Here is a 13,900-nt window from a genome sequence, read left to right as displayed (position 1 = left end):
TCAATCTGAAAATGTTTACTCCCCCAAGTGAACCAAGGGAGATAAGGGTGAATTCTATGATGAGTCTCGAAAGGAAATAATTTTGTACTCTTGAGCCTGACTCAAAACCTTCAATAAAATTAATCAAAATTAAAAGTTGAGTCTTTATTGCGCTTGTGGTAATCAAATATTTCAAACCTTCATACAAGAGGTATTTTCTTTCTTTTTTAATGTAACTTTTCCCCCTTATACTAGGGGCATTTTTTTGCACGATGTGTTCAATTATTTTCAAGGTCATGTTCATTGTCAAACTAGAGGCATTTTGTTTTTGAGTAATGTTAATCCTAAAAGATAATGAGAACCCCAAATTTAAGGTTACCCTCTTGATAACGGTTTTTTTGAAAAACTTTTGAGGTTCAAGACAAATGAAAACTCAGGTTTTAAATTCATAAAATTTTTTGATAAATCCTTGAGGTTCAAACAAAAGCATTTTGGATCTCACATAGGAGATATAACATTCTTTCGTTCTCCAGATTCTTTTCCAGATTCAATCATTCTTAGAATCAATCATTTCTCTTCCAGATTCATTATCTTCCAGATTTATTCGTTCTCCGGTTCGTTCTAATCAATTTTCTCCAAAATTCATTCATTCCTCTGCCAGTTTTACTCAGTTTCCGCCAAGGGTTATCTTGGATTTTGTTCAGTTGCCGCCAAAGGTTATCTTGGATTTTGCTCAGTTTCCGCCAAGGGTTATCTTGGATTTTGCTCAGATGCCGTCAAGGGTTATCTTGGATTTTGCTCAGTTGCCACCAAGGGTTATCTTGGATTTTGCTCAGTTTCCGCCAAGGGTTATCTTGGATTTTGCTCAGATCACGCCAAGGGTTATCTTGGATTTTGCTCAGTTTCCGCCAAGGGTTATCTTGGATTTTGCTCAGATGCCGCCAAGGGTTATCTTGGATTTTGCTTAGTTCCCGCCAAGGGTTATCTTGGATTTTGCTCAGTCTCCGCCAAGGGTTATCTTGGATTTTGCACAGTTGCCGCCAAGGGTTAACTTGGATTTTGCTCAGTTTCCGCCAAGGGTTATCTTGGATTTTGCTCAGATGCCGCCAAGGGTTATCTTGGATTTTGCTCAGTCTCCGCCAAGGGTTATCTTGGATTTTGCTCAGTTGCCGCCAAGGGTTATCTTGGATTTTGCTCAGTTATCGCCGAGGGTTTTCTCGAAGTTATGCTCAGTTTATACTCAAATTATGCTAAAATTATACTCAAATTTTACCCAGTTTTCACAGTACACACACTTGCACATTTGTACTTTTTAGTCAGGGAGAATTCTTTAAAATTCAAGGATCTGACACCGTCAGTGAGAGTTTGCGCTCAAGGACGTGACAACCTTTTGATTCGGGGAGAGCTTTACCCTCAAGGATCCGAACACCCTGACGAATTGCTAAATCAGGCTGCAAAATGAACTGTCACTAGCTTTGGCATTCGGATATCGCACTATCTACCAAAATAGATTTGCTATCTAGTTTGCTTCAACCCTCTGCCAAAGAGGGGCATCTGTAGACACCCCATTTTTGCACTCGCCTGATTAATCAAATCGTCAACCCAATTGCAATGATTCCCAATGATGGATGTGTATTCCATTGCTTTATTTTATTACCAGATATGTTTCAGAAATCCGGATGAGGTATCTCGAACTGACAAAACCGTAGAAATCACGCTACGCTAGGAAAATACGACCCTAGAAACATAAAAATCATCATCTTGCAAACCAAAAAGAAACTTCACGATAAAAATCACTAAAAATTACCAAATTACCAAAATATCCCTAACCCTAAAAACAACCCTAGAGCCAACATTACGCTTAGGAAAACTCTCTCAAACGCATAAAATAACAAATCGAAACCAAATAAATCATTTCGCCAATTTTAATAGAATTCGACAAAATAACGAAAATGCCCCTCATAAAGTTCAAGTCCATTTCACACAAAAATTTTCATAAATAATACAAACTAATATTTCCATCGAATTCATTACGAAAAATCGATTCTAAAACATCCTAGAACATTAAAAACTGACTTAAAACATGAAAAGTCCTCTCCGGGGGCACAACGGTAATTTCACAATTTTCATAATTAAAAAATTCGAAATTAATAAATAAAATATTAAATAATTAAAGTGAAACATTGATGAAATTAATTTAAAAATTTGAACCTAAAAAATCGATTAATCGGACTCTCAGGCAAAATTGTTGAGGATTCGTGGGATATTTCTTTAAGGACCCCTCCATTTGGGGGTCCAAAGAATTAAAGAAATAATGGAAGGGGGTTCTCCAAAAACCAAAAGTAAATCAAGCAAGACTAAGGTCAATGTATTAAAGTCAATCAAGTGAGACTGAAGTCAAAATTAAAGTTAATTAAGCAAGACTAAAGTCAAGATATTAAAAGTCAATCAATTAAGACTGAAGTCAAAACATTAAAAGTCAATCAAATAAGACCAAAAGTCATAATAGAATTATAATTGATTAATAACTCTATCTAATAGAGTTCTAACTTAAAAATAATTCTACCTAAAAAATCTAATTAAAACACAATTCTACCTAAAATATTCTAATTAAAACACAATTCTACCTAAAACAAGTCAAATTAAAACACAACTCTAATTAAAAGATCTCTAATTAAACACTAACTCTATCCAAATCAACCCCTAAAAACATCTATAAATAGAGGTGCTCACACCCTATTTTCGTATCAAATCATAAACCCTAAGAGAAGTAGGTCTAGAAGCTCCCCTAGCCCCCCATAAACCCTAGTTTTGGAGCCCCAACTCCTTACCTAACATCCCTCCTTCAATTTTAGTCTAGAAAACACCTAAAATCCCTCCAATAACACCCCCAAATCCGCAACAAACTTGAAGAGTTCAGATCCAAAAACAAGGAGATACCTTGATCTAGGAGATTCGAAGTCAAATCCGGAGACAGAACGAAGCAAGGGAGTACAGTACAAGGAGCTCTTTTTGTCAGATCTGAGGGAACAAAATCCTTGCTATCGGAAAGGTATGTAATTTTTTTATTTTTATCTAGGTTTTTAGCAATGTGATATATTTGGGAAGTTAGTAGAGACCGGCTTTGGTCGGGCGGGGTTGGTGCCTAACTCCTTCCAACCCCGTAACATGATCCCCGAATTCAGATTTTTTGTGGTAGATTAGTTCTTTTTATCCATTTTAGAGTCAGTTTGGTTCCTAGACCACAATAACTAGGTGGCGACTCCCAAACCTCAAGAGTCAAAAGCGGATCCGCGCACCCCGCGGATCGAGGGCGCTTTCAAGGTCGACCCGATGTAGGAGGAACTAGAACAGGCGGATTAAGCAAGTATCTCTTAATCTTGTCGAAAGCTTCTTGAAAGTCTTCATTCCATTCTTTCGGCTCATTCTTTTTCAGTAGTTTGAATACTGGCTCACAGATCGGAGTTAGTTGTGCGATGAACCGACTAATGTACTGAATTCTCCCTAGGAATCCCCTGATCTCTTTCTCTGACTTGGGTGGCTCCATATTTATGATGTACTTCGTTTTAGTCGGATCAATTTCGATGCCTCTTCTACTAACAATAAACCCCAATAACTTTCCTGATGTTGTCCCAAATACACACTTTGCCGGATTAAGCCTTAAGCTGTACTTCCTTAATCGATCAAACAATTTCTTCAGGTTTACTAGATGATCCTCGTCAAGGTTAGACTTAGCTATCATGTCGTCCACATATACCTCTATCTCTTTGTGGATCATGTCATGAAATAAGACAGTCATGGCTCGTTGGTAAGTTGTCCCGGCGTTCTTGAGACCGAATGGCATAACCTTATAATGGAAGGTACCCCAAGGTGTAATGAACGCAGTCTTCTCTTGATCTTCTTCCACCATTTTTATTTGATTGTAACCCGAGAAGCCGTCCATGAAGGAGAACATACCATGCCCTGCTGTGTTATCGACCAAAGTGTCGATGTGTGGTAATGGAAAGTCATCTTTAGGACTGGCTCTGTTCAGATCACGATAGTCTACGCACATGCGTACCTTTCCATCTTTCTTTGGTACGGGAACGACATTAGCGAGCCACTCAGGGTAGGTGGATACTGCGAGGAACGTTGCTTGGAACTGTTTCATTACTTCATCATTGACCTTAAGTGTCCATTCTGATTTCAATCTTCGTAATTTCTGTTTGACTGGCTTGCTTCCCGCTTTGATTGGTAACTTGCGAACGACTAGATCTGTGTCTAAACCAGGCATGTCTTGGTAGGACCATGCGAATACATCTTGGTACTATTGTAAGAATTTTGTCATCTCTTCTTTCTGCTCAATCGTTAATAAGACTCCGATTTTAACGATCCGTGGGTCATCTTCGATGCCTAGGTTCACTGAGTTTGTATCCTCTATATTTGGCTGAACACCCTTCTCGTGACGTTCTATGAGTTCTTTGATTTCTTTTGGAGGATACTCAACCTCTTCCTCTAACTCTTCTTCAATCCCCATGAGATCAAAGTCGAGCTCGAGGTTAAAGTCGTATTCTTCTCTTTCATACTCTGTTCTGTCACAAGGCTCATTCAACTGAGGAAATTCTTTGAAAACCTTGGGTATTTTGAAGATTTCTGATTTTTTTGAAATTTTGAGAATATTTGATTTTTTTGAATTTTGGAGAGTTTTTTATTTTTTTGAATTTTGAAAGATTTTTGATTTTTTTGGATTTTGAAAACTTTTTGATTTTTTTGGATTTTGTGGACTATCTGTATTCCTGAAACAAGATAAAGAAAAATCATGCAAATTCATTAGCAATGAAGGTGAGCCCCCAAAACAGTCTTGCTCCGAGGACGAGGGCTCATTATGATCCTCGGATAGACGAGATTTTGCTAATGACGTTTTTTTTTGGAGGCCGTAGGGATTCTGGACCCCATGGCGGCCTCGTAAGTGATTGGGTATTCCTCCCAATTCTTGAAAACTTGCCCTTCTTCTGCAGGGCGGATAAATCGGGAGAGTGGCTCCCTTGACGGTTCAGATATATCGAATCTTTCTATACAAAGTGGTTTGGATCTTTAAAATTGAAACAAATTAGTCCAACTAATTTGGTATTGATCAGTTTGATCCATTTGTCAATTGGGCCAACCGGTTTAAATGGTTCAAATTAATCGATACATTTCACAGATTGGGTCGGACCGATATTGTGGGTTTTGTTTGATTATTCTGGATCGGTCTGCCCACCTACCTGTTGGTTGGATTGAATAAAGCAACCCGGGAACACCCATAGTCAATTCGGGTCGTGACCTATAGGAAGGCTTCTAGACTCTAGGTTTACTACGTGCAATGCATTTTTATTTAGCCACCCTTGCCCAAGCACATCTATATACCTCTCGATACGTGGTGACTTGGTTTGATATACTGTATAGGTGATAATCTAAAACCTCAACTCACTTCTCTGAAGTCAAAAACAGCCAGTTTGATCTCCAGTTGAGAGGTGACGCACAATGCTGAGCAAGGGCCCACTTAAATACCTCTCGTCTAGAATAGACGTAGTCTATCCCTCTCGTACAGTAGGGTACAGCGGGGCAAGATCTTACTTAGGCACTGGTTTTGACCAAGAAGTGCAATTGATATACTTAGATTATCTTTTACATACCTATGGGTACGAGTCAAGAGTTGTAGCTTTCATAAATGGTTTGGCATCCCCCGAGGGGACCGACCACGTACTAGTACTACGTTGGCAATCGGGACATGTGACTGTGTGGCTTACAATAGGTCAAAGGCTCAGGTCACTCCAGCCTGGGTGCATCAATATATCTCTCAGAATCACCTAATCAGACGGTATTAATGCCCCAGTTTGATATATCCTAAGGTACGTGACTGGAGTTGTGGTTTTCATGAATGACGTCGCATCTCCGAAGAGACCGGGCCACGCACTAGTGCCACGTTGGCTATATGGGACGTGTAAGTGGGTAAAACAGTAAACGTGCATGTGGTATGTGCAAAGCAGGGTGGGGTGTGCCTGGGGCCTTTTTAAATAAATAGGTCCATATGCCTAATCAAATCATCACAACATGAATATCATATGAATATTACCCACATAATTCATTATATCAAGATTAAGATCAAAGCATGCACATCAAAAAATATCAATCAAGATCATAGCAAATCAATTAATGAGCATGGCATAAAATAATTAATCAAACAAACATTGCAATAGGCATAATTTTTATAATTTTTAAGGTCCAATCAATGATCACTTTTGGGTGACCCAAAATAAATCGAGATTCCAATAGATGTTACATTGATGATAGAATGACAATGGTTGAGATGAGCTCACTCTTAGGAACATTAATTGTGCTAACATTAGATAAATTCGGATTTTCTGTGAATTAGGAAAATACAATCCAAACTTGCATCGATGATATTTAAGGCTTTCGATAATGAAATCAAGTGAACTCAGGTTCTAAATTAATCTACTCGATGAGATCTACATTTTATTAATAGATGCCCAGACTTAGTTCTCACTAGAATATTCTGTAAAAACGTTTTAACATTGATGTCCCAGCCTTCATTCAGAAATAATTCCAGATTTATAGATTGAACTTGCATCGATGATATCTAAGACTTTCGATAACGAAATTGAGTGAACTCAGATTCTAAATTAGTTTACTCAATGAGATCTACTTTTTATTAATAGATGCCTACACTTAGTTCTCAATAGAATATTCTGTAAAAACGTTTTAACATTGTTGTCCCAACCTTCATTTAGAAACAATTCCAGATTTACAGATTGAACTTGCGTCGATGATATCTAAGGCTTCTGATAATGAAATTCAGTGAACTCGAATTCTAAATTAATCTACTCGATGAAATCTACGTTTTATTAAAGGTTTCCAGACTTAATTCTTAGTAGAATATTCTGTAAAAATATTTTAACATTGCTGTCCCAACCTTCATTCAGCAACAATTCCAGATTTACAGATTAAACTTGCATCGATGATATCTAAGGCTTCCGATAACGAAATTGAGTGAACTCAGGTTCTAAATTAATCTACTCGATATGATCTACGTTTCATTAATAGGTTCCCAGACTTAATTCTCATTAGAATATTTTGTAAAAATGTTTTAACATTACTGTCCCAACCTTCATCATTCCATCATTTTCATATGTCAATTTGAATCTTTCATTATTTAGGGGTCATAAAAAAGTGATCCTTAATTGGAAAAAAAATGCAATACCAAAAATCATTTACAGTCAAGTCACAAAAATAATTAAACAGAAAAAATAAATAAAATAAATCGAACTGAATAATAAAAAAAAAACTAGGTCATCTTGGCAATGCTCCCATACTTGGGATTTTTCAAGTTTGATCCTCAATAGTCCCTAGTGGAGTCGCCACTAAAAGCGCCCTCGATCCGTGGGGTGCGCGGATCCACTTTTGACCCTTGAGGTTTGGGAGTCGCCACCTAGTTGTTAAGGTCTAGGAACCAAACTAACTCTAAAAAAAGTAAACTAATCTACGAAAGAGAAAAAGAGTCCGGGGATCACATTACGGGGTTGGAAGGTGTTAGGCACCAACCCCGCCCGGCCAAAGCCGGTCTCTACTAACTTCCCAAATAAATCACATTGCTAAAAACCTAGATAAAAATAAAAATAAAAAAATTTCATACGTTTCCGATAGCAAGGATTTTGTTCCCTCAGATCTGACAAAAAAAAGCTCCTTGTACTGTACTCCCTTGCTTCGTTCTGTCTCCGGATTTGATTTTAGATCTCCGAGGCAAGGTATCTCCTTATTTTTAAATTTGAACTCTTCAAGTTTGTTGCGGATTTTGAGATGTTTTTGGAAGGCTTTTAGGCGTTTCTTATGCTAAAATCGAAGGAGGGATGTTAGGTAAGGAGTTGGGACTCCAAAACTAGGGTTTATGGGAGGCTAGGGGGGCTTTTAGACCTACTTCTCTTAGGGTTTATGATTTGATACGAAAATAGGGTGTGAGCACCTCTATTTATAGATGTTTTTAGGGGTTGATTTAGATAGAGTTAGTATTTAATTAGAGTTCTTTTAATTAGAGTTGTGTTTTAATTAGAATTGTTTTAGGTAGAATTGTGTTTTAATTAGAATTGTTTTAGGTAGAATTATTTTTAAGTTAGAACTCTATTAGATTGAGTTATTATTTAATTAGAACTCTATTATGACTTTTGGTCTTATTTGATTGACTTTTAATGTTTTGACTTTAGTCTTAATTGATTGACTTTTAATATCTTGACTTCAGTCTTGGTTAATTGACTTTAATTTTGACTTTAATCTCACTTGATTGACTTTAATACCTTGACCTTAGTCTTGCTTGATTGAATTTTAATTTTGGGAGAACCCCCCTCTAAAATATCTTTAATTCTTTGGACCCCCAAATGGAGGGGTCCTTAAAGAAATATCTCACGAACCCTCAACAATTTTACTTGAAAATCCGATTGATCGATTTCTTAGGTTCAAAATTTTAAATTAATTTCATTAATATTTCACTTTAATTATTTAATATTTTATTTATTAATTTCGAATTTTTTAATTATGAAAATTGTGAAATTATCGTTTTACCCCCGGAGAGGACTTTTCACGTTTTAAGTCGGTTTTTAATGTTCTAGGATGTTTTAGAATCGATTTTTCATAAGGAATTCAATGGACGTATTAGTTTGTGTCATTTATGAAATTTTTTGTGTGAAATGGTCATGAACTTTATGAGGGGCATTTTCGTAATTTTGTCGAATTCTGTTAAAATTGGCGAAATGATTTATTTGGTTCGGATTTGTTATTTTATGTGTTCGAGAGAGTTATCCTAAGCGTAACGTAGGCTTTAGGATTGTTTTGGGGTTAGGGGTATTTTGGTAATTTGGTCAATTTATAATGATTTTTATCGTGAAACTTCTTTTTGGTCTGCAAGATGATGATTTCTATATTTCTGGGGTCGTATTTTCCTAACGTAGCGTGGTTTCTAAGATTTTGTTAATTCGAGATACCTCATCCGGATTTCTGAAACATATCGGGTAACAAAATAAAGTAATGGAATACACATCCATCATTGGGAATCATTGCGATCGGGTTGACGAGTTGATTAATCAGGCGGATGCAAAAATGGGGTGTCTACAGCTACACTAGGAAAATATAATCCCAAAAGCTTAGAAATCATCATTTTTCAAACAAAAAGAAGTTTCACGATAAAAATCACTAAAAAATAAATAAATTATCAAAATACCCCTAACCTTAAAATATCCCTAGAGCCTACCTTACGCTTAGGAAAATCCTTTCGAACACATAAAACAATAAATCAAAAACAAATAAATCATTTCGTCAATTTTCATAGAATTTGACAAATTATGAAAATACCCCTCATAAAGTTCATGACTATTTCACACAAAAAATTTCATAAATGATACAAACCAATATTTCCATTGAATTTCTTACGAAAAATCGATTCTAAAACATCCTAGAACATAAAAAACTGACTTAAAACACGAAAAGTACTCTCCGAGGGTAAAAAGGTAATTTCACAATTTTTATAATTAAAAATTTTAAAATTAATAAATAAAATATTAAATAATTAAATTGAAACATTAATAAAATTAATTTAAAAATTTAAACTAAAAAAATCGATCAATCAAGCTCTTAAGCAAAATTATTGAGGGTTGCCAAGATATTTATTCAAGGACCCCTCCATTTGGGGTTCAAAGAATTAAAAGATATAATAGAGGGGGGTTCTCCAAAAAATTAAAGTCAATCAAGCAAGACTAAAGTTAAGGTATTAAAGTCAATCAAGTAAGACTAAAGTCAAAATTAAAGTCAATTAAGTAAGACTAAAGTCAAGATATTAAAGTCAATAAAGTAAGACTAAAGTCAAAATCTTAAAGTCAATCAAATAAGGCCAAAAGTCAAAATCCTAATAGAGTTCTAATTAAATAATAACTCTATTTAATAGAATTCTAACTAAAATATAACTCTACCTAAAACAATTCTAATTAAAATACAATTCTACCTAAAACAATTCTAACTAAAAGAATTCTAATTAAACACTAATTCTATCTAAACAAGTCCTTAAAAAAATCTATAAATAGGGGTCCTCACACCTATTTTCGTATCAAATAATAAATCCTAGAAAAAGTAGGTCAAAAAGCTTCCCTAGCCTCCCCTAAACCCTAATTTTGAAGCCTTAACTCCTTACCTAACACCCATACCTCAATTTTAGCTCAAAAAACACCTAGAAGCCCTTCAAAAACACCTAGAAACCCATAAAAAATTTGAAGAATTCAGATCTAAGAAAGAAATATCTCAACTTAGAAATCAGAAATCAGATCCGGTGACAGAACGAAGCGAGGAATACTGTACAAGAAGTTGTTCTATCAAATCTGAGGGAAAAAAACCATTGCGTTTGGAAAAGGTAAGTATTTTTATTTTTTTTATTAATTAGGTCTTTTTAGTAATGTTGTTCTATTTGAAAATTAGTAGAGACCGGCGTTTGTCGGGCGGGGTTGGTGCCTAACACCTTCCAACTCCGTAATGTGATCCCCGGACTCAGTTTCTTATTTTTCATAGATTAGTTTCTTTTGCCTTTTAGAGTCAATGTTCGGTTCCTAGACCGTAATAACTAGGTGGCGACTCCCAAACCTCAAAGGTTAAAAGTAGATCCGCATACCCCACGGATCGAGGGCGCTTTCAGTGGCGACTCTGCTAGGGACTTTTGAGGATCAAACTTGAAAAGTCCCAAGTATGGGAACATTGTCATTTAGAGTTAAATTTTTATTTTTTAGTTTATTTGATTCGTTTATTTTTTAGGTTTGTATTATATTCTCTTGGCAATTTTTTTTTTTTTTAGCATATTATTTTGGTTCAATCAAGTATTATTTTTGTGGTTCAATTGAGGGTCGTTTAAGATGACCCAAAATAATGCTAGATTGCAAAGAGGTGGTTTTTGTTGATGGTAGAATAATGATTATCGGATCAGATTTTTTATTTATTTATTTATTTATTTATTTATTTTCTATTTTTTATTTTTTATTTTTTTTATCTAGATCTGTCCTTTAAAAATAAAAAGTTTTGGGTGTGTGCCGATTTGTTCCTTGATGGTATACATAAGAGTATTGGTTGTTCATTAGGTACGTGTAGAATTGACCTTTGGTAGCATATTATTTTTTTCCTTTTTTCTAAAAAAAAAATATATATATGCTATTGTGTGTTGTTGGCAGCAACAACAAAAAAATGTGCTGGTGTTGTTGGGTGTTGCTGTTGTGTGTTGATGTTGCTGTTGGGTGTTGCTATTGCGTGTTGTGTGTTGCTGTTGTGCTGTTATTGTTGTGTGTTGCTAAACAACAATATATACAAAAAAATGAGTGTTGTATGTGCTGACGGCATGTTGAATGTTTTGGCAACAGTTTGTGTGTTGACAACCAAAAAAAAAAAGAATTTCTCTTCTTTAAAATCAATTAGTTTTTTTTTAAATAAAAAAATAAAAATAAAAAAAGGGATTCATCACTCCAAATCACAACAACTATCATGCTATCTTCAATTTAATGTTCATTGAAGTCTCGATTTATTTCAGGTTATCCAAAAACACCCTTGATTGGACCATAAAAAGAATCTCCTTGGTTTGGACTAAAAATAATGAGCTTGTGCTAACGATTGGATCCAATTATTATTCGTTGTCTCAATTGCCTATCTAACGGTGCCATGATCTTGATAGGTTTGATGTGCGTATCTTTAATAATGTGATTGGAATAATGTTTATTTTGATTCATGTTTATGTGGTATCAATGTTATGATGGTATGATCAGGCCCATGGACCCAGTGTTTGGAAAAGGTCTCGGCACACCCCATCCTATTTTGCATACACCACTAGCACGTTTACTACTTTGCATACTTACACGTCCCATATAGCTAACATGGCACTAGTGAGCGGCCCAGTCTCTTCGGAGATGCGACGTCATTCATGAAAACCACAACTCCAGTCACGTACCTTAGGGTATATCAAACTAGGGCATCAATACCATCTGATCAGGTGACTCTGAAAGGTATATCGATGCACCCAGGCTAGAGCGACCTGAGTCTTTGACCTATTGTATCCACACAGTCACATGTCCCAATTGCCAACGTAGTACTAGTACGTGGTCGGTCCCTTCGTGGGATGCCAAACCATTTATGAAAGCTACAACTCTTGACTCGTACCCATAGGTATATCAAAGATAATCTAAGTACATCAATTGCACTTCTTGATCAAAACCGGTGCCTAAGCGAGATCCTGCTCCGTTGTACCCTATTGTACGAGGGGGATAGATTACGTCTATTCTAGACGAGAGGTATTTAAGTGGGCCATTGCTCAGCATCGTGCGCCACCTCTCAATTGGGGATCAAACTGGCTATTTTTGACTTCAGAGAAGTGAGTTGAAGTTTTAGATTATCACCTATACAGTATATCAAACCAAGTCATCACGTACCGTCTGGTATATAGGTGTACTTGGGCAAGGGTGGCTAGTTAAAAATGCATTACATATAGTAAGCTTAGAGTCTAGAAACCTCCCCTGTAGGTCACAACTCGAACTTATCGTGGGTGTTCTTGGGTTATTTATTGAATGGGACCTTGTGATTGATGAATGTATGTGATGATGTGAATGATGAGATCAAAATGTACGTATGAGATCAAAATATTTTGTTGTCCTCCATGATTAAGGTTTTGTTTTACCTGATTAAAATGGGTGCACCGACCCAATAAAAAATTCATTTTTTGCAATAATTCATAATGACCCAGTCCATCTCGATCCAACAATCAGGATGAGTCGGACCATTCAAATCAAAATGGTATTCAAACTTTTTGTTGAATTCGAGATTCCATCGATTTTTAAAAAAAGATGTTCTCCAAAAAGAAAAATGTTTTCCAAATGAAAAATATTTTTCAGAGAAAAAATGATTTTCCAGAAGAGAATATTTTCCAAAAGAAAATAAAATGAAGGAAAAATGACTGACAAAAGATCTATTTTTTTCAAGGAAAAATGATTTACAAGAGATCTATTTTTTTCAAGGAAAAATAATTTACAAAAAAATCTATTTTTTTGCATGGACCTTGAAAAATTACTAAAATATGTTTTCCTAAAAAATGATTGCGAAAAATAATCAAATTTGTGCAATAAAATTATTTTCTTTCTAAATAATCATTACATGAATGAATTGTTTAATGGATTGGTGTACAGAATTCGATAAAACCTTAGGGTTCATTTAAAATGTTATCAAGGGGGTAACACTGAAATTGATCAGATTCACATTTGATGGGGTCTCAAGGTTATCATTGCACCTAAGCTCAATCGTTCACCGTTTTGTTAGGGTTACTAGTCCGGTCAGTTAGAACGAACGTCAACGCCAAATTAATTGTCAGAAATCCTTTAAAATATCTCAACATTTCCCAGTTGTTCCTTAAATATCAAAGTGCCTCAGTCATGCCGGTTGTAAGCAATGTCTCAATCCTTAGTCCTAATTAAGCCCGTTGTGGGTAGTCTTGAGTTTTCATGAGTCATTTGGGTTAGCTCGAGTCCATTTTTTTCCATCAAGGTCATGCTTCTTTTCGAGTCCACTCTTTTTTCTATTGAGTCGAGTTATAGAGGTGTCTGTCGCCCCATCTGAAATGGATCGAATAGAGGAAATTTTTGAATACCTCGAGCGCATTAACGAATTAACTAATAATCTAATAAATTTCTTTCTTGAACAAAAAGATAAGAGTCGGGCTCAACCTTTAATAGAGAAAGCAAAGGTCTTTGACCTGAAACATAAAATAATTCCTAAAGAGATTCAAATAGAAACCATCCTATCCCTAGAGGAACACGAGGGGATAATGAATTTACTCAAAAATTTCAAAAGACTGGTTCGCGTAGTCCTATGAGGATATTTTAGG

This window comes from Akebia trifoliata, chromosome 13, assembly GCF_017979445.1.
Source record: "Akebia trifoliata isolate Shusen 1 chromosome 13, ASM1797944v1, whole genome shotgun sequence".
Lineage (NCBI taxonomy): Eukaryota > Viridiplantae > Streptophyta > Magnoliopsida > Ranunculales > Lardizabalaceae > Akebia > Akebia trifoliata.
The sequence above is the reverse complement of the archived record's forward strand: the minus strand, read 5'-3'. Positions refer to the sequence as shown.